The following is a 20,439-nucleotide window of genomic DNA, read 5'->3' as shown; positions in this document are numbered from 1 at the left end:
TAGTTTGAAAAAACACATTTCACTGATTTGGAAAACTGATTCACTATTTACAAAGAAAATCTCTAATACTAATTTCACTTCGTATTTATGAAATATCTTGAAACATATTTCCAAAACCTATTTCACACAATTCAAAAAGTTATGAATTGAAAAAACAATTTCACTTGCTTCATGAAACAAATTTCACTTATTTCAGAAACCTGATTTTAGTCATTTAAAAAAAAATATTTCACTGGTGTCGCATCTCTGAAATAACAAGTTCACATTGAAATATGTTTCATATGCATGATTGTTTTCTTCAGAAAACGGTTTCAATCATTTCAGTACTTATTACAATTATTTTGAATAAGTAAATTTGAAATGAGTGAAATTGAAAGTTTGATATGATTGAAATACCAAAAAATAAATTTGTTATTGGTCTTGTTCTAAAGATCATGTGTTCAGAAATTTGAATATATAAAAAATTTCAGTGATAAATCATTACTGTTGAAGATATTGGGCATCTAAAATTTTAAACAGAGAGAAAATGTATGGATATGTTGAAGAGAGATGTTGCATGCATGCATGCGTACTACCTCTGTAAAAAGGTACTGCACTATCCTGACATTGATTTGACTAAAATCAGAAATACAAGAGATGCTCTCCACCAAATACTTTCATATATACACCATTGGTTGCAATGCCACCGGTAGCTCCCAGCTCCGGTAAAAATGACTTTGCGGAGGGGGCAGTGCGACAACCTGGAACTCACATGCACGTCCAACTGGGGCGTCTACACAAGAGAGGGGTGTCGGATGCTCTACGGTGGCCATCTACCGGAGGGGTGGCATTCGTCAAGTAGGGCACTGCTCGGTTCAAGAATGTTTTAGTTGGAGCATGGTTTTCATTTAGTTATCTTCATTCTCACTTATTGCGCAAGCTTGAGAGGAAAAGATTGCCTCAGTTTCAAGCCAAAGTTTCTTGGGTTGGCATCGCTAAGAAAAGACCATTATCGTTCCATGACAACGCATAGACATGTAGCTGATAATTAGTAGTAGGAATTGTTTTCCAACTATATTTCCTCTAATAGTGGAGATTCTATTCAGAACAGCCCATAATATATCGCTTTACATGCACCTACAATAATTAGCCACCAACGTTAGCACAACACAGTCAACGTCACCACGGCCGAGATAAAACGGTCACACGCCACCATTCTTCAAATATACTAGTGGTTGGGACGCGCCCCAGGCGCGTCTCTCGAGGCGGGACTGTGTGCACTAATCATGTTGCCGTATTTGTTATCGTCTCTATATGACTACTGTGCATATAGCTTTGTACAAAAATGGATCACGTTTTTCTCAGTCATATGGCAATCGACCTATGCTTCACAAATCAAATGCTTTGAAACTTGAGGATACGAATTTCGAAGGGAAGTTTTGACGCATTTACAGATGGAGTATCCGTTGAACTACAATTTACATAGTAGTGACTAAGTATTTGTTGAACTACAATTTACATAGTATTGATAGTTATTTAATTAAGCTTACCATAGTATCCACTCAGCACCCAACTTGAATGACCATGAAAACACAGTACTAATCATATTTGAATCCCTGCACTCAAAAAAACAATGCCATCTTATGGAAGGCAAATAAATTAAGTTCTAATGCTTTTGTATTGGCAATAGAAAAGGCAAAGTAACACACTCGAATTACATATTAGAGAAGGAAAGAGAGAATGTGTATCTCACTGATCCAAATGAAACATGCTAGTGCTACAATATCATACGCACAAAAAATGGGAAAGCAGCAGAATAGGTCAGTGCATTCAAACTATATGCATCAATTCTATTACACGCGACCCCGTCTATCAGAATATCAAGTCACGTCACCAGGAAAATGTGTATTATTGCTTCTAATCAGTAAGACAACAAGACCAACAACTTTGAGTTTGTAAAAAGGAAAAGTAATACTATATGTTAGATAGCTAGACATCTTGCCAAATCATGAACACGCTGCTGAGGACAAATGATTCCTAAATTCAGAGCTACAAAAAAAAAATTAGCGTCAACAAGACTTTTGCTTAAAGAGAGATGTTCTAAATTGCATCAGAACTTGAAGGCACATCGGTACTAATTAGTTCAACAACAAATATCAAAGATATATAATTTATGTATTCATCAACTACTTAGCAATTAGCGTGATCCTAGAGTAGACGAGCAGCATTATTATAGAGTAGGACATTTTATATTTAAGCCTGGATCTACAAAATATTTATGGAGGATGATCACAATGTGTCAACTGAAGTTATAGTAGGATACGGCCAGTCAGTATGTTAAAAACAACAGTGGCATAGACTAAAGCATTGATAATCAAGACATCCCCATGTGCTCAAAGAATGGAGATCTAGAGGGAGATGGCCGTTAGAGACAGTGGGGGAAGAAGGACAGGAAGATTGCCTATGAAGCACGAAACTCCTGATAGGCAAGCGGTCGTGATGGCATGCTACAGGAGTGTTCCAAACTCCTATAAAATAGAAAAACATAGTGCTTTAGTAGATGAACCTTTCAATTTGAGTTCAAAATTGTTACACAGACTCGTGCAAGTTCCCTACTCTAGTTAACATGTAAAATCTAAAAGCCAAACTCTTTGATTGAGAACATACATGTGCCTCCAGTATTAGTAGTGTGAGTGAACGGTGATATTATATACAGAAGGTACTCGCATATTTATATTTTCATAAAGAAAAATAATGAAAACCAGAGAGTGCCTGCTAAAACAAGGGCAAACATACACTACAAAAGGTCTTCCTTGCATGAGTAACTAACACTACACCATCACAACAGTGCTGTCAGACATGAAGTCATGTCTTCTTTTGTATAATCACCCAATAGTTCTATTGCAATGTATTCAAACTCTCTGGGTACATAGAAGAGTAGTAATAAAGGCAACAATAAATAGTGATACAATAATTTACTTTCTTTTGACCTTCAATTTTTACTAAAATTATGGTAACTTTTTTCACTGTCAATAGAAGCAAGTAATTCAGCTAATACTAAATCTAACTTAAAGGACTAACTGTAATTAATTGGCTAGACTGCTCACTGGAATAATTTTTTGCAGCCTTCGACCACAAATTGAGCTTTCTTCATGGCCGCTCTCACTTTAGTTCGACTGGCAAGTCCTTCATGGCTGCTCTCACCTTTTTAGCTGGTGGCCACCAGCTAGATGCACATAGCACACTGAAAAAAGGTAACCAGAGGAGATATCTCAGTGATGAACTGAACATGCTATAACCCTGAAACCACAAATAACTCACCATCAGATAACTTAATTCTTAAGCTTCCTATAAAGGGGAAAACTTACTATGTCAGTCCCATACATATAGTCACAACATGTATGCAGCAAATGTACAGATAGGAAAAGGTAGAAGGAAATACAGAGAACACAATGGAACAAAAGAAAGCCATTTGTTCACCTGAAGTTATTGTCAAATGCAGCAAGAACATGTGTGCATTTTCTTGAAATGTACATATAGGAACAAGGCAAAAAGAATATATATTACACATTGCAGTGACACACGGTCAGTGATCCTCTGGGCTATTGCATGAGTGGAGAAGCCAGCAAACACGACATATAAGTCACTTAAAAGGCTATCGCCATATTAGCATCTAGATCAAAAGTATTGAATAGATTGCAATCTGTTGGGTGGATGGGACGAGCTACACTTACTGTCATCTCGAACTGGCCAATAATGCTGAGTGGGCATCAACACCCTTGAAAAGAAATCGTAGTATTTTGTTTAATCACAAGCTATGATATACTTCTCACTAACTGGCCATGCTGATCCTTCAATGTAGATCTTGTACCTATCACCCAACACAACAATTTCAGTACCAACGACAGAACAAACAAGTCCCTACCTAACTTTTAATGGAAGAAAACAAACCTATGGGTGCATAGACTGGCCAAATATGATTTCTTGTATCCTGCCTTGCTCTCTTTGATCCAATCCTAAACGAGAAGGCAAAAGTAAACACTATAATCAGCAATAGGCATCATCAAAATTATTTTCTTCGGGAAAAGGCTATGTTACAGATCGGAAGGATTAGAAGAATTCTAAAAGCAACAAGATTTGACAAGATATAATAGGATTTTCTACTTGTGAAAATAAATGGAATGTTAACACTCCCTTCAAGTATAACAGAGTGCAGTGCAACGTAAACACAAACAAGTACCTGTTTGTAGATCCCTGTATTTCATTCTTGTTTACTGGAAACATTACACTTGATAAGCTCTTGCCTTATAGTTGCGATCTCTGGATTCCCTTTCCAGTAAGCATAAGGTTCTCTATCTATCCATCTCACCCTCTTACTTCCAGCATTCAAATCCTTCTGCAGTGCATCCCACAGCTTTATATTGATCTAGGCCCTGTAAGTATAATCAACAATAGGTAGACAAAGAACACAATAGCCATCTAACTAAAAATGATTAGCACTTCATTTAATGCACAAGTACTTTCCCGATTCCATCATCCTACATTCTTAAAAAGTTGATCCCCACTACTAACAATTCTCTCAACATGCACACTATCCACATCACCATCATGCCACATCAGCTTTCATGGTCTTGCATCAGCATCATTACCACATAAGCTTTCACGGTGCATTCTGTTTTCCTGCCGTGAATGTGATATTGTGATTTAATTTCTCCTCCAAACGCATCCCTTCATCTTCATCTTCTGTAACTGAGCTGTACATGGGTCATACTCATAAATAAATATCCATCCGCTGTAGAATGGATGAACGGTGGAGTCCCATCTCCCTCCAATACATGCTCAAGCATCCACCCAACAGAGATCTTGCCCCTTCCTCCATGGATATCTCAGCTGTGCGACCACCACCGCACCACCTATCATACGAGGAGGAGCAGCCCAACATAGACTCTCCATCTCTGCAGTCCTTGAGCAAGACAGGCGAGAACGTGCGCCGCCGGCGATCCCCGGCCGTAACTCCTTGATATATAATAACTGGACGGCGTTCGAGCGTCAACTCGCCGGCACCAGAACCAGCCACGCTGTGCCCTGAAGATGAACGCCAGGTATATACTACGCCACAGATGAAAACACCCATCTTCCCTCCAATTAAAATCATGCAGGCTCCATAATAGATGAGGTGGCAGCTACAAGAACGTTGCCCCACTCCATGTTGGACGACCCAGCCGCAACGCCTTCTCCTAGGTCCGGCAGTACTGCCTTTGGGCTTCTCCAACAGTCCGTCCTTTGGTTTCAGAGAAGATCAGAAGTGGGATTTCAGGCCAACGGGCAGACAAGCCAACTATCCCTGAATCCATCAGATCAATTGAATCATCACTTTGTCAGTCGTCCGTCACTCGCCCAGTACTGCAGACGTCGCCAATCGTCGGGTCACTGCACGTCTGGTCGCCGTTGCTGATTGCGTTTGCGTCCAATGTTGTGACTTCTGCGGTTCTGCCCACTGGTGTCCGTAAACGTGCGCTACCAGTCTGATCATCAACAGGCATCCTCTCCGAATACGTACAAGAAGCTTTGCTATGTCTGCTTTGCCTATCAGACAGACATCTTCGCTCTGCAAAGTAGTTCAGTTCAGTTCACTCTCAGAAAATGGGAAATCATCTACAGATGCACAAATAGTTTCGCTTGACAAGCCAACCGGGCATCCTCTCCCGAAGTATTTGGTAAATTATTACTCCTGTTATCTATACTCACACAAACATTTTTATTCACATTTCTTATGTGATAAGTGAACTCACAAGGGCACATGTAGTTTTATCAGTGTGCTTCTTTCTTATGAGATCTGAACTCAAGAATTCAGTGAGAATGAACAGCTACGATTTTCTTCAATGATTTGCTAATTAAGATACCCCTCCTTGCTTTGATTCATTTTATTTTTAGCTTGCGCAAGTAAACTGATCTTACCTGGTATTTTCTTAGCAGGGTAATTACTTTGATCTTTCAGGCCTTTATATTGTTCTGGAACTTGCTTTGGTTGCGACACCACCCATGCATTGCATTGAGGCTGACTGAACTACAGATGGCTGTTTTGTTCAAAGCACTATCTTCCTTTTTCAGTGCAAAAAGCAACAGGGAGAAGCTACACAATACAAACTTAGTCCCGAACTTTCCGCCAACAGAACAGATTATAGAGGTTACCTTGGCAGGCAACAGATGGCGGTGATGTCGAGCACCTTGGATGGTGGGCATCCTCCTTCAGCAGATGGGATCGGAGCAGCTTCTCCTCTCCATGAAGCATGCACAAAAACAGATGGCACCCATCACATAGGGGGGTGAAGAAAACCAGACGAGAGGAGATATTGGTACCTCCTGCCTGCTCGGTTTCCACGAGCAAAGATGCTTGACGAACCTTGCAGCAGAGAAGAGAGGGCGCTTCACGAACAGGAACAGAGCACCAACTCCAAATCAAAAATACAGAGAGGGAAGTGATGGAGAGGGCACCTTGTCCGTGGCGTCGGCACTTGGGTTAGCGCTGCAGAGAGCACCCTCGTCACGCGGCTTAAACCTAAATCGAGGCGCTCACGCCGCCGTGGCCGTGGATCCCGACCTGCTTCTCGATCTGGGGCGAAGTGGAGGCGAGGAGGTCGCCTGGTGGTCGGGATAAGGGGAGGAGAGAAGGGGTGGGGCGCAGGCTGTGAGGGGGGACGCTGGTGGCGGCGGCGGCGGCGGCTGTGGGGGAGGGCGCCGATGAGTGCTGGCGGCGGCAAACGAGGGAGAGGAGAAGAATTTGGGGAACGGGGTGCGGGGTGACGACGAGAGAGATGGGGCGGTCCTCGCGGGGTCCAGTGCCTACGTGGCCATCGCGAGAGCTCGCCTCTTGTGCGACTGTTAATGGTTGATCCCGTAGCAACGCACTGGTATTTAACTAGTACTATGTTTTACCGTGGCGTTTGATGAGCTTTGTACGTAAATGACTAACCTTGAACTGTTCTAAAAAAACTGGGACAATCGCGCACTAGACAGTCCAATAATAAGACAGAAATGGCAGCATTTGACGTGCACTGATATGTGTCGGCTGATTCTGTCACCAACCTCTATTATAGAGGCTCTATAAACGGAAGCTTGTTCGTTGCTCCGTGCCGCCAGTTTGGGTGCGGTCGTCCCGACAAGCGGCCGGCCTGCCCCCAGCGTCCCTTTCACGGCCGGCCGCCGGCCTCTAAATACTAAAACTCCGTGGAGATCAGAGTCCCCCACGCAAGTCGACGAGATCGGCTCAACTAGTAAGGCGGTGCAGATGGTGGAGATCCCGCTGGTCCAGCTGTGGCTCGCCGGCGCGGCTGTGGGACGCGTGCGAGCGCCTGAGCCTCGACGTGCCGCGCCACGCCAGGTCGGACGAAGAAATCGATCGCCGCGCCACCTTTCTTGGTCCCCAAACGAATTTCGATCCTCCAAATTTGCTCTCAACACGCGCAATCTGTCGCAGGGAGACCGTCAGGAGCTACGCCGAGGCGATGCACGAGCTGATCGTGGACGTCGCCGGCAAGGTGGCCGCGAGTCTCGGCCTGGAGGGCCACCCGTTCGAGGACCGGCGTGCCAGTTCCGCATCAACAAGTACAACTACACGCACGACACCGTGGGCTCCTCAGGCGTGCAGATCCACACGGACTCCGGCTTCCTCACCGTGCTCCAGGAGGACAACTACCTCGGCGGCCTCGAGGTGCTGGACCCCGCCACCGACGAGTTCGTCCGCGTCGACCCCGTCCCCGGCTCGCTCCTCGTCAACATCGACGACGTCGATACGGTACGGTACCATAGATTCGTTTCAGCTGTAAAATTGTTAGACTTTATAAATATATGTGATAGGCCACCCCTAAAAGGTTGAGCCAGTTCCCATAAATCCTATGTTTAACATGGTATCAGCCTAAACCCTAGGTCTTACTCCACCTCAGCCGCCGCCGCCGCCGCTGTGCCCCCAACCCTAGGGCCGCCGTCGCCGCAGCTGCCATGACCGCTTCAGCCTCCGGTTCCGCCAGCTCCGGGGCCCTCCCCGCCTCGCTGGCCGCCCTTCTCAATCTCCCCGCCCACGCCGGTGCGTCGCCGAGGCCCCAATTCTTCGGCACCACCACCGTTGGCTCGATGTTCTCGGCTCCGATCCCGCCATCTCCCGCGACGTCGACGGTGGCGGTCTCCACCGCCGCGATTATGGCGCCACCCGCGGCCCTCGCTGGTTCGTCCCCGACACTCGCCATCCTGCCGGCGGCCTCGGGGGCCTCCGTTGATCCGCTCGCGGCTGTGGCACCCGCAGCCTCTGCGGCGTCCGCTGTTGCTACCACCGACGCCGCCATGCTCTCCGGGCCTTTTCACTTCGACAACCTGATCACCACTCGTCTCACGCCAGACAACTATCTGTTTTGGCGTGCCAAGGTTCTACCGCTGCTCCGCAGCCGCTCCCTCCTTGGCTATGTCGATGGTTCCCTGCCGTGTCCGCCGCAGGTTATCCCCACTGTCCACGGTCCGGCCATCAACCCGACGCACCGTGTGTGGGTGCAGCAAGACCAAGCGATCCTCTTCGCCATCCAGGGCTCCCTAGGAGACGGGGTCGCTGGCCTTTGCCTCTTTGCTGCCTCCTCCTTGGATGTGTGGACGACTCTGGAACATGCGTTTGCCCAGACCTCCACCGCCCACTCGATGGCTCTTCGCAGCAAGCTCGATGACATCAAGAAAATGGACTCATCTGCCACAACATACTTCAACAAAATCAAGGTCTTGGCGGACACACTGACCTTTATTGGTCGACCGCTGAGTGATGAGGAGTTCGCCGGCTACGTTATCAAGGGTCTCGATGCCGAGTACGACAACCTTGCCGAGGCCGTCCACAACGCCAAGTCGCCGCTTCCTCCGCATGAGCTCTTCTCCCGTCTGCTCTTCACCGAGCAACGCATCGAAGCTCGCCGGTCCGTCACCACCATCGCCGACCAGCCAGCGGCCTTTTGGGCGTCGCGTGGCCAGCGCCCACCTGCGCCCTCTTCGCCTGTCCGGATTGCCACCCCCCTGCGCCAACCTCGGGTGGGGGCCCCGTGCGGTGCCAGCTTTGCGGCCGTGAGAGGCATCTCGCCTCCAAGTGCCACAAACGATTTCAGTGGAGCTTCCTCGGCATCGGTAATGATGGCAAAGGCAATGAGCGCCAATTTGCCATGGCAGATTTTGGCCCTCCTGCTGCCCATGTTGCCGCCAAGGGCAAGGACACACGCGTCGACCAAGGTTTTACGCCGTCGTACCCGATTGATCCCGCATGGTATATGGACACCGGCGCCACGAATCATATGACGAATGAGCTCGCCAAGCTGTCCACTCACCAGCCCTACTACGGTCACGACAAGGTTCACACCGCCAACGGTGTAGGTATGCCCATCTCTCACGTTGGTCAAGCATCTCTCTTAACTAGTCATCCATCTAGGCAGCTTCATCTTCGTAATATTTTACGGGTCCCCTCGGTGACTCTTAATTTGTTATCTGTTCCAAAACTCACTCTTGATAACAATGTCCTATGTGAATTTCACCCGTTTGATCTTTTTGTCAAGGACCGAGCCACCCGGAAAATTCTGCTTAGCGGCCGCCTGAGCCATGGCTTATACCGCTTGGAGGATCCATCCGCCCCGCGCGTCTTCAGCGGTGTTCGTGTGTCGCCGTCCCAGTGGCACTCTCGCCTTGGTCATCCCGCCACCCCCATAGTTCGCCATATACTTCACTGTCATGAGCTGCCTATTGAGTCTAGCAATAAGGAGATGTCCGTGTGTGATGCCTGTCAACAAGGCAAGAGTCATCAGTTACCATTTGTTTCCTCTACTCGGGAAGTAACGAGTCCTCTTGAGCTTGTGTTTTCCGATGTGTGGGGTCCCACACAAACATCTGTCAGTGGTCACAACTACTATGTTAGCTTTATTGATGCCTATAGTCACTTTACCTGGCTTTATCTTCTTAAGCGCAAATCTGATGTGTTTGATATATTCATTCAGTTTCAAGTGCATGTTGAACGTCTTCTCAAGCATAAAATTATTCATGTTCAGTCCGATTGGGGGAGGGGGCGAATATCGCAACCTCAACACTTTCTTTAATAAGCTTGGGATCTCTCATCGTTTATCATGTCCTCACACACATCAGCAGAATGGCGCTGTTGAGCGCAAACATCGACATGTAGTTGAGACCAGACTCACACTCCTGGCTCATGCCTCCGTACCGTTTCGCTTTTAGAGTGATGCCTTTGCTACCGCGTGTTTTCTTATCAACAGACTACCTACGCGTGTTCTGAATATGAAAACTCCTATTGAGCTTCTTTTACATGAAACTCCTGACTATACCTTCTTTAAGGTGTTCGGGTGTGCCTGTTGGCCTCATCTTCGTCCATATAATCACAGAAAGCTTGAATTTCGGTCGAAAAAATGTGTGTTCCTGGGTTATAGTTCTCTCTATAAAGGCTACAAGTGCCTTCATGTGCCAACAAATCGTGTCTACATATCCCGTGATGTTGTCTTTGATGAGAACGTCTTCCCCTTCTCCGCCATGCCGCAGCAACCCACCACACCTCCATCTATGCATTCATCTCCTATTATGCTTGGCCAATTTGAAGATGTTGCATATTCGCCTGTGTTGTTACCTAAACATGGTGCAGGAATTGGACGCGGTGCTCGCTTGGAACTACTCCCTGATGCATCTCTTGAGACGCACGTCGATCGGCCGGTGCGCGTGCATGCACCGCCTCCCGCCTTCGACCCCGCCTCTGGAACCACGCCTGCCCATGCAACTGGGCCGGCGCCTGCGATGGCCTCCGTACCTGGGCCGATGTTCGTCACGGCTGCCCCTGCGCGGCCCACGTCACCGATGGCCTCATCCGAGAGGCTCGAGCGGTCCTCATCACCGTCTCCATGCCCGGCTTCGCCTCCGTCATCGCCTACGTCGCCCGCCCGTACGTCTTTGCCGCCCCTCTCACCTGGGTCGGCTGAGCCTCTCGTCGCCTCGCCTTGGCCCTCGCCTGGGCCCCCGTCGCCCGATCCTCCTTCACCGACGCCTCAAGGATCGGTGCCGCCTGCTCCTGTCATCGTTGCACCGCAACGTCCGCATACTCGCAGTCGCAGCGGTATCGTTCTTCCCAGACAGCGTCATGATGGAACTGTCACATACCTGTCTGCTTGTCTTGCTCATGCTGTTGCAGATCCCACCGCTGAACCACGCAGTCATGAGGCCGCTATGAGTATTCCTCACTGGAGGGCTGCTATGGAGGAAGACTACCACGCTCTTATGCATAATGAGACCTGGACATTGGTTCCTCCTCCACCTCGCGTCAACATCATTGATTCGAAGTGGGTTTTTATGTTGGGGAACGTAGCAATAATTCAAAAATTTCTACGCATCACCAAGATCAATCTATGGAGTAATCTAGCAACGAGGGGAAGGGGAGTGCATCTACATACCATTGTAGATCGCGATGCGGAAGCGTTGCAAGAACGCGGATGAGGGAGTCGTACTCGTAGCGATTCAGATCGCGGTTGATTCCGATCTAAGCACCGAAGAACGGTGCCTCCGCGTTCAACACACGTGCAGCCCGGTGACGTCTCCCATGCCTTGATCCAGCAAGGAGAGAGGGAGAGGTTGGGGAAGACTCCATCCAGCAGCAGCACGACGGCGTGGTGGTGGTGGAGGAGCGTGGCAATCCCGCAGGGCTTCGCCAAGCACCGCAGGAGAGGAGGAGGAGGGAGAGGGGTAGGGCTGCACCGAAAGAGAGACGTTCTCATGTGTCTTGGGCAGCCCAAACCTCAACTATATATAGGGGGGAGGGGGCTGCGCCCCCCTTAGGGTTTCCACCCCCAAGAGGAGGCGGCCAGCCCTAGATCCCATCAAGGGGGGCGGCCAAGGGGAGGAGAGGGGGGGCGCCCCACTAGATGGGCCTTAGGGCCCATCTGGACCTAGGGTTTGCCCCTCCCACTCTCCCATGCGCCTTGGGCCTTGGTGGGGGGGGGGCGCACCAGCCCACCTGGGGCTGGTCCCCTCCCACACTTGGCCCACGCAGCCTTCTGGGGCTGGTGGCCCCACTTGGTGGACCCCCGGGACCCTCCCGGTGGTCCCGGTACATTACCGATTTCACCCGAAACTTTTTCGGTGACCAAACAGGACTTCCCATATATAAATCTTTACCTCCGGACCATTCCGGAACTCCTCGTGACGTCCGGGATCTCATCCGGGACTCCGATCAACATTCGGTAACCACGTACATACTTTCCCTATAACCCTAGCGTCATCGAACCTTAAGCGTGTAGACCCTACGGGTTCGGGAACCATGCAGACATGACCGAGACGTTCTCCGGTCAATAACCAACAGCGGGATCTGGATACCCATGTTGGCTCCCACATGTTCCACGATGATCTCATCGGATGAACCACGATGTCGGGGATTCAATCAATCCCGTATGCAATTCCCTTTGTCTATCGATATGTTACTTGCCCGAGATTCGATCGTCGGTATCCCGATACCTTGTTCAATCTCGTTACCGGCAAGTCTCTTTACTCGTTCCGTAACTCACATCATCCCGTGATCAACTCCTTGGTCACATTGTGCACATTATGATGATGTCCTACCGAGTGGGCCCAGAGATACCTCTCCGTTTACACGGAGTGACAAATCCCAGTCTCGATTCGTGCCAACCCAACAGACACTTTCGGAGATACCTGTAGTGCACCTTTATAGCCACCCAGTTACGTTGTGACGTTTGGCACACCCAAAGCATTCCTACGGTATCCGGGAGTTGCACAATCTCATGGTCTAAGGAAATGATACTTGACATTAGAAAAGCTCTGAGCAAACGAACTACACGATCTTGTGCTAGGCTTAGGATTGGGTCTTGTCCATCACATCATTCTCCTAATGATGTGATCCCGTTATCAACGACATCCAATGTCCATGGTCAGGAAACCGTAACCATCTATTGATCAACGAGCTAGTCACTAGAGGCTTACTAGGGACATGGTGTTGTCTATGTATCCACACATGTATCTGAGTTTCCTATCAATACAATTCTAGCATGGATAATAAACGATTATCATGAACAAGGAAATATAATAATAACCAATTTATTATTGCCTCTAGGGCATATTTCCAACAGTCTCCCACTTGCACTAGAGTCAATAATCTAGTTCACATCACCATGTGATTAACACTCACAGGTCACATCACCATGTGACCAACATCCAAAGAGTTTACTAGAGTCAACAATCTAGTTCACATCTCTATGTGATTAACACTCAATGAGTTCTGGTTTGATCATGTTATGCTTGTGAGAGAGGTTATTAGTCAACGGGTCTGAACCTTTCAGATCCGTGTGTGCTTTACGAATATCTATGTCATCTTGTGGATGCTACCACGCGCTATTTGGAGCCATTTCAAATAATTGCTCTACTATACGAATCCGGTTTACTACTCAGAGTCATCCGGATTAGTGTCAAAGTTCGCATCGACGTAACCCTTTACGACGAACTCCTTTTCACCTCCATAATCGAGAAAATTCCTTAGTCCACTAGATACTAAGGATAAGTTCGACCGCTGTCATGTGATCCTTTCCCGGATCACTATTGTACCCCTTGACCAACTCATGGCAAGGCACACTTCATGTGCGGTACACAGCATAGCATACTATAGAGCCTACGTCTAAAGCATAGGGGACGACCTTCGTCCTTTCTCTCTCTTCTGCTGTGGTCAGGTCTTGAGTCTTACTCAATACTCACACCTTGTAACACAGCCAAGAACTCCTTCTTTGCTGATCTATTTTGAACTCTTTCAAAATCATGTCAAGGTGTGCGTTCTTTGAAAGTATCATCAGGCGTCCCGATCTATCTCTATAGATCTTGATGCCCAATATGTAAGCAGCTTTATCCAGGTCTTCCTTTGAAAAACTCCTTTCAAACAACCCTTTATGCTTTCCAGAAATTTTACATCATTTCGGATCAACAATATGTCATTCACATATACTTATCAGAAATGTTGTAGCGCTCCCACTCACTTTATTGTAAATACAAGTTTCTAACAAACTTTGTATAAACCCAAAAACTTTGATCACTCCATCAAAGCGTATATTCTGACTCCGAGATGCTTGCTCTAGTCCATGGAAGGATCGCTGGAGCTAGCATACCTTTTAGCATCCTTAGGATCGACAAAACCTTTCTGATTGTATCACATACAACCTTTCCTTACGAAAACTGGTAAGGAAACTTGTTTTGACATCCATCTGCCAGATTTCATAAATGCAGCTAATGCTAACATGATTCCGACGGACTTAAGCATCGCTACGGATGAGAAAATCCCATCGTAGTCAACTCCTTGAACTTGTGGAAATACTCTTTGCCACAAGTCGAGCTTCATAGACGGTAACATTACCGTCCACGTCCGTCTTCTTCTCAAAGATCCATTTATCTCGGATTTCATGGCTTCTAACCATTTGTCGGAATATGGGCCCACCATCGCTTCTCCATAGCTCGTAGGTTCAGTATTGTCCAACAACATGATATCTCAGATAGGATCACGTACCACTCTGAAGTAGCACGCATCCTCGTCGTCCTACAAGGTTTGGTGGTGACTTGATCCGAAGTTTCATGATCACTATCATAAGCTTCCACTTCAATTGGTATAGGTGCCACAGGAACAACTTCCTGTGCCCTGCTACACACTAGTTGAAGTGACGGTTCAATAACCTTATCAAGTCTCCACCATCCTCCCACTCAATTCTTTCGAGAGAAACTTTTCCTCGAGAAAGGACTCGTTTCTAGAAGCAATTACTTTTGCTTCCAGATCTGAAATAGCAGGTATACCCAACTGTTTTGGGTATTCTTATGAAGATGTATTTATCCGCTTTGGGTTCGAGCTTATCAGCCTGAAACTTTTTCACATAAGCTTCGCAGCCCCAAACTTTTAAGAAACGACAACTTAGGTTTCTCTAAACGGTGTCGTCTCAACGGAATTGCGTGGTGCCCTGAATGCGGTTGTCTCTAATGCCTAACCCATAAACGATAGTGGTAATTCGATAAGAAACATCATGGTATGCACCATATCCAATAGGGTGCAGTTATGATGTTCGGACACACCATCACACTATGGTGTTCCAGGCGGTATTAATTGTGAAACACTTTCCACAATGTCTTAATTGTGTGCCAAACTCGTAACTCAGATACTCATCTCTATGATCATATCACAGACATTTTATCCTCTTGTCACGACGATCTTCAACTTCACTCCGAAATTACTTGAACCTTTCAATAATTCAGACTTGTGTTTCATCAAGTAAATACACTCAGCATCTACTCAAATCATCTGTGAAGTAAGAACATAACGATATCCACTGCATGCCTCAGCACTCATTGGACTGCATACATCAAAATGTATTACTTCCAATAAGTTGCTCTCTTGTTCCATCTTACTGAAAACGAGGCCTTTCAGTCATCTTGCCCATGTGGTATGATTTGCATGTCTCAAGTGATTCAAAATCAAGTGAGTCCAAACGATCCATCTGCATGGAGTTTCTTCATGCATATATACCAATAGACATGGTTCGCATGTCTCATCTTTTCAAAAACGAGTGAGTCCAAAGATCCATCTACATGGAGCTTCTTCATGCGTTCTATACCAATATGACTCAAGTGGCAGTGCCACAAGTATGTGGTACTATCATTACTATCTTATATCTTTTGGCATGAACATGTGTATCACTACGATCGAGATTCATTTTAGGTGCAAGACCATTGAAGGTATTATTCAAATAAACAGAGTAACCATTATTCTCCTTAAATGAATAACCGTATTGCGATAAACATAATCCAATCATGCTCAACGCAAACACCAAATCTCGATGGTAGAGGGAGCATGCGATGCTTGATCACATCAACCTTGGAAACACTTCCAACACATATCGTCATCTCACCTTTAGCTAGTCTCCGTTTATTCCGCAGCTTTTATTTCGAGTTACTAACACTTAGCAACCGAACCGGTATCTAATACCCTGGTGCTGCTAGGAGTACTAGTAAAGTACACATTCATATAATGTATATCCAATATACTTCTGTCGACCTTGCCTGCCTTCTCATCTACCAAGTATCTAGGGTAGTACTGCTTCAGTGACCGTTCCTCTCATTACAGAAGCACTTAGTCTCGGGTTTGGGTTCAACCTTGGGATTCTTCACTAGAGCAGCAAACGACTTGCTGTTTCATGAAGTATCCCTTTGCCCTTGCCCTTCTTAAACTAGTGGTTTTACTAACCATCAACAATTGATGCTCCTTCTTGATTTCTACTCTTCGCGGTGTCAAACATCGCGAATAGCTCAAGGATCATCATAACTATCCCTGATATGTTATAGTTCATCACGAAGCTCTACTAGCTTGGTGGCAGTGACTATGGAGAACCATCACTATCTCATCTGGAGATTAACTCCCACTCGATTCAAGCGATTGTGGTACTCAGACAATCTGAGCACATGCTCAACGATTGAGCTTTTCTCCCTTAGTTTGCAGGCTTAAGAAACTTGTCAGAGGTCTCATACCTCTTGACGTGGGCACTAGTCTGAAATCCCAATTTCAGTCTTCGGAACATCTCATATGTTCTGCGACGTTTCAAAAACGTCTTTGGTGCCACAATTCTAAACCGTTAGCATTACGCACTGAACTATCACGTAGTCATCAAAACGTGTATGTCAGATGTTTCGTAACATCTACAGACGACGCTGAGGTTCAGCACACCGAGCGGTGCATTAAGGACATAAGCCTTCTGTGCAGCAATGAGGACAATCCTCAGTTTACGGACCCAGTCCGCATAATTGCTACTACCAACTTTCAACTAAATTTTCTCTAGGAACATATCTTAACCAGTAGAACTAAAGCGTATGACATAATTTGCAAAGACCTTTTGACTATGTTCATGATAATGAAGTTCATCTGATTAATGAACTCCCACTCAGATAGACATCCCTCTAGTCATCTAAGTGATACATGATCCGAGTCAAACTAGGCCGTGTCCGATCATCACGTGAGACGGACTAGTCATCATCGGTGAACATCTCCATGTTGATCGTATCTCCTATACGACTCATGTTCGACCTTTCGGTCTCTTGTGTTCCGAGGCCATGTCTGTACATGCTAGGCTCGTCAAGTCAACCTAAGTGTTTTGCATGTGTTCCGAGGCCATGTCTGTACATGCTAGGCTCGTCAACACCCGTTGTATTCGAACGTTAGAATCTATCACACCCGATCATCACGTGGTGCTTCGAAACAACGAACCTTCGCAACGGTGCACAGTTAGGGGGAACACTTCTCTTGAAATTTTAGTGAGGGATCATCTTACTTACTACCGTCGTTCTAAGCAAATAAGATGCATAACATGATAAACATCACATGCAATCAAATAGTGACATGATATGGCCAATATCATTTTGCTCCTTTGATCTCCATCTTCGGGGCACCATGATCATCTTTGTCACCAGCATGACACCATGATCTCCATCATCATGATCTCCATCATTGTGTCTTCTTGAAGTTGTCACGCCAACGGTTACTTCTACTTCTATGGCTAACGCGCTTAGCAATAAAGTAAAGTAACTTCCATGGCGTTATTCAATGACACGCAGGTCATACAAAAATAAAGACAACTCCTATGGGTCCTGCCGGTTGTCATACTCATCGACATGCAAGTCGTGATTCCTATTACAAGAATATGATCAATCTCATACATCACATATATCATTCATCACATCTTCTGGCCATATCACATCACATAGCACATGCTGCAAAAACAAGTTAGACGTCCTCTAATTGTTGTTGCAAGTTTTTTACGTGGCTTGTATAGGTTTCTAGCAAGAACGTTTCTTACCTACGTAAAACCACAACGTGATATGCCAATTTCTATTTACCCTTCATAAGGACCCTTTTCATCGAATCCGTTCCGACTAAAGTGGGAGAGACAGACACCCGCTAGCCACCTTATGCAACTAGTGCATGTCAGTCGGTGGAACCTGTCTCACGTAAGCGTACGTGTAAGGTCGGTCCGGGCCGCTTCATCCCACAATGCCGCCGAAACAAGATAAGACTAGTAGCGGCAAGAAGAATTGGCAACATCTACGCCCACAACTACTTTGTGTTCTACTCGTGCATAGAAACTACGCATAGACCTAGCTCATGATGCCACTGTTGGGGAACGTAGCAGAAATTCAAAATTTTCTACGCATCACCAAGATCAATCTATGGAGTAATCTAGCAACGAGGGGAAGGGGAGTGCATCTACATACCCTTGTAGATCGCGATGCGGAAGCGTTGCAAGAACGCGGATGAGGGAGTCGTACTCGTAGCGATTCAGATCGCGGTTGATTCCGATCTAAGCACCGAAGAACGGTGCCTCCGCGTTCAACACACGTGCAGCCCGGTGACGTCTCCCACGCCTTGATCCAGCAAGGAGAGAGGGAGAGGTTGGGGAAGACTCCATCCAGCAGCAGCACGACGGCGTGGTGGTGGTGGAGGAGCGTGGCAATCCCGCAGGGCTTCGCCAAGCACCGCGGGAGAGGAGGAGGAGGGAGAGGGGTAGGGCTGCACCGAAAGAGAGACGTTCTCGTGTGTCTTGGGCAGCCCAAACCTCAACTATATATAGGGGGGAGGGGGCTGCGCCCCCCTTAGGGTTTCCACCCCCAAGAGGAGGCGGCCAGCCCTAGATCCCATCAAGGGGGGCGGCCAAGGGGAGGAGAGGGGGGGCGCCCCACTAGATGGGCCCTAAGGCCCATCTGGACCTAGGGTTTGCCCCCTCCCACTCTCCCATGCGCCTTGGGCCTTGGTGGGGGGGGGCGCACCAGCCCACCTGGGGCTGGTCCCCTCCCACACTTGGCCCACGCAGCCTTCTGGGGCTGGTGGCCCCACTTGGTGGACCCCCGGGACCCTCCCGGTGGTCCCGGTACATTACCGATTTCACCCGAAACTTTTCCGGTGACCAAAACAGGACTTCCCATATATAAATCTTTACCTCCGGACCATTCCGGAACTCCTCGTGACGTCCGGGATCTCATCCGGGACTCCGAACAACATTCGGTAACCACGTACATACTTTCCCTATAACCCTAGCGTCATCGAACCTTAAGCGTGTAGACCCTACGGGTTCGGGAACCATGCAGACATGACCGAGACGTTCTCCGGTCAATAACCAACAGCGGGATCTGGATACCCATGTTGGCTCCCACATGTTCCACGATGATCTCATCGGATGAACCACGATGTCGGGGATTCAATCAATCCCGTATGCAATTCCCTTTGTCTATCGGTATGTTACTTGCCCGAGATTCGATCGTCGGTATCCCGATACCTTGTTCAATCTCGTTACCGGCAAGTCTCTTTACTCGTTCCGTAACTCACATCATCCCGTGATCAACTCCTTGGTCACATTGTGCACATTATGATGATGTCCTACCGAGTGGGCCCAGAGATACCTCTCCGTTTACACGGAGTGACAAATCCCAGTCTCGATTCGTGCCAACCCAACAGACACTTTCGGAGATACCTGTAGTGCACCTTTATAGCCACCCAGTTACGTTGTGACGTTTGGCACACCCAAAGCATTCCTACGGTATCCGGGAGTTGCACAATCTCATGGTCTAAGGAAATGATACTTGACATTAGAAAAGCTCTGAGCAAACGAACTACACGATCTTGTGCTAGGCTTAGGATTGGGTCTTGTCCATCACATCATTCTCCTAATGATGTGATCCCGTTATCAACGACATCCAATGTCCATGGTCAGGAAACCGTAACCATCTATTGATCAACGAGCTAGTCAACTAGAGGCTTACTAGGGACATGGTGTTGTCTATGTATCCACACATGTATCTGAGTTTCCTATCAATACAATTCTAGCATGGATAATAAACGATTATCATGAACAAGGAAATATAATAATAACCTATTTATTATTGCCTCTAGGGCATATTTCCAACAGTCTCCCACTTGCACTAGAGTCAATAATCTAGTTCACATCACCATGTGATTAACACTCACAGGTCACATCACCATGTGACCAACATCCAAAGAGTTTACTAGAGTCAACAATCTAGTTCACATCTCTATGTGATTAACACTCAATGAGTTCTGGTTTGATCATGTTATGCTTGTGAGAGAGGTTATTAGTCAACGGGTCTGAACCTTTCAGATCCGTGTGTGCTTTACGAATATCTATGTCATCTTGTGGATGCTACCACGCGCTATTTGGAGCCATTTCAAATAATTGCTCTACTATACGAATCCGGTTTACTACTCAGAGTCATCCGGATTAGTGTCAAAGTTCGCATCGACGTAACCCTTTACGACGAACTCCTTTTCACCTCCATAATCGAGAAAATTCCTTAGTCCACTAGATACTAAGGATAAGTTCGACCGCTGTCATGTGATCCATTCCCGGATCACTA

General features: G+C 47.0%; 1 long non-coding RNA gene and 1 pseudogene across 11 annotated transcripts; one reads left to right on the top strand and one right to left on the bottom strand.

Moving 5' to 3' along the window:
* Nucleotides 1-1,101: 1,101 nt before the first annotated feature.
* Nucleotides 1,102-6,857, bottom strand: LOC123165409 (uncharacterized). 11 transcript variants are annotated; one of them, XR_006482965.1, is made up of 8 exons: nt 6,475-6,854; nt 6,172-6,382; nt 5,938-6,112; nt 4,220-5,587; nt 3,931-3,995; nt 3,714-3,850; nt 3,087-3,223; nt 1,652-2,507 (listed from the first exon to the last, which is right to left on the bottom strand). It is a non-coding gene; the product is annotated as an uncharacterized lncRNA (long non-coding RNA). The 11 variants fall into 11 exon arrangements; XR_006482966.1 differs by having other exon boundaries at nt 5,938-6,258; nt 6,340-6,382; XR_006482968.1 differs by having other exon boundaries at nt 5,938-6,056; nt 6,475-6,853.
* Nucleotides 6,858-7,267: 410 nt separating this feature from the next.
* Nucleotides 7,268-20,439, top strand: part of LOC123171295 (2-oxoglutarate-dependent dioxygenase DAO-like) — a 35,106-nt pseudogene continuing 21,934 nt past the window's right edge.

This window comes from Triticum aestivum, chromosome 7D, assembly GCF_018294505.1.
Source record: "Triticum aestivum cultivar Chinese Spring chromosome 7D, IWGSC CS RefSeq v2.1, whole genome shotgun sequence".
Lineage (NCBI taxonomy): Eukaryota > Viridiplantae > Streptophyta > Magnoliopsida > Poales > Poaceae > Triticum > Triticum aestivum.
This window is presented reverse-complemented; position numbering and strand designations above follow the sequence as displayed.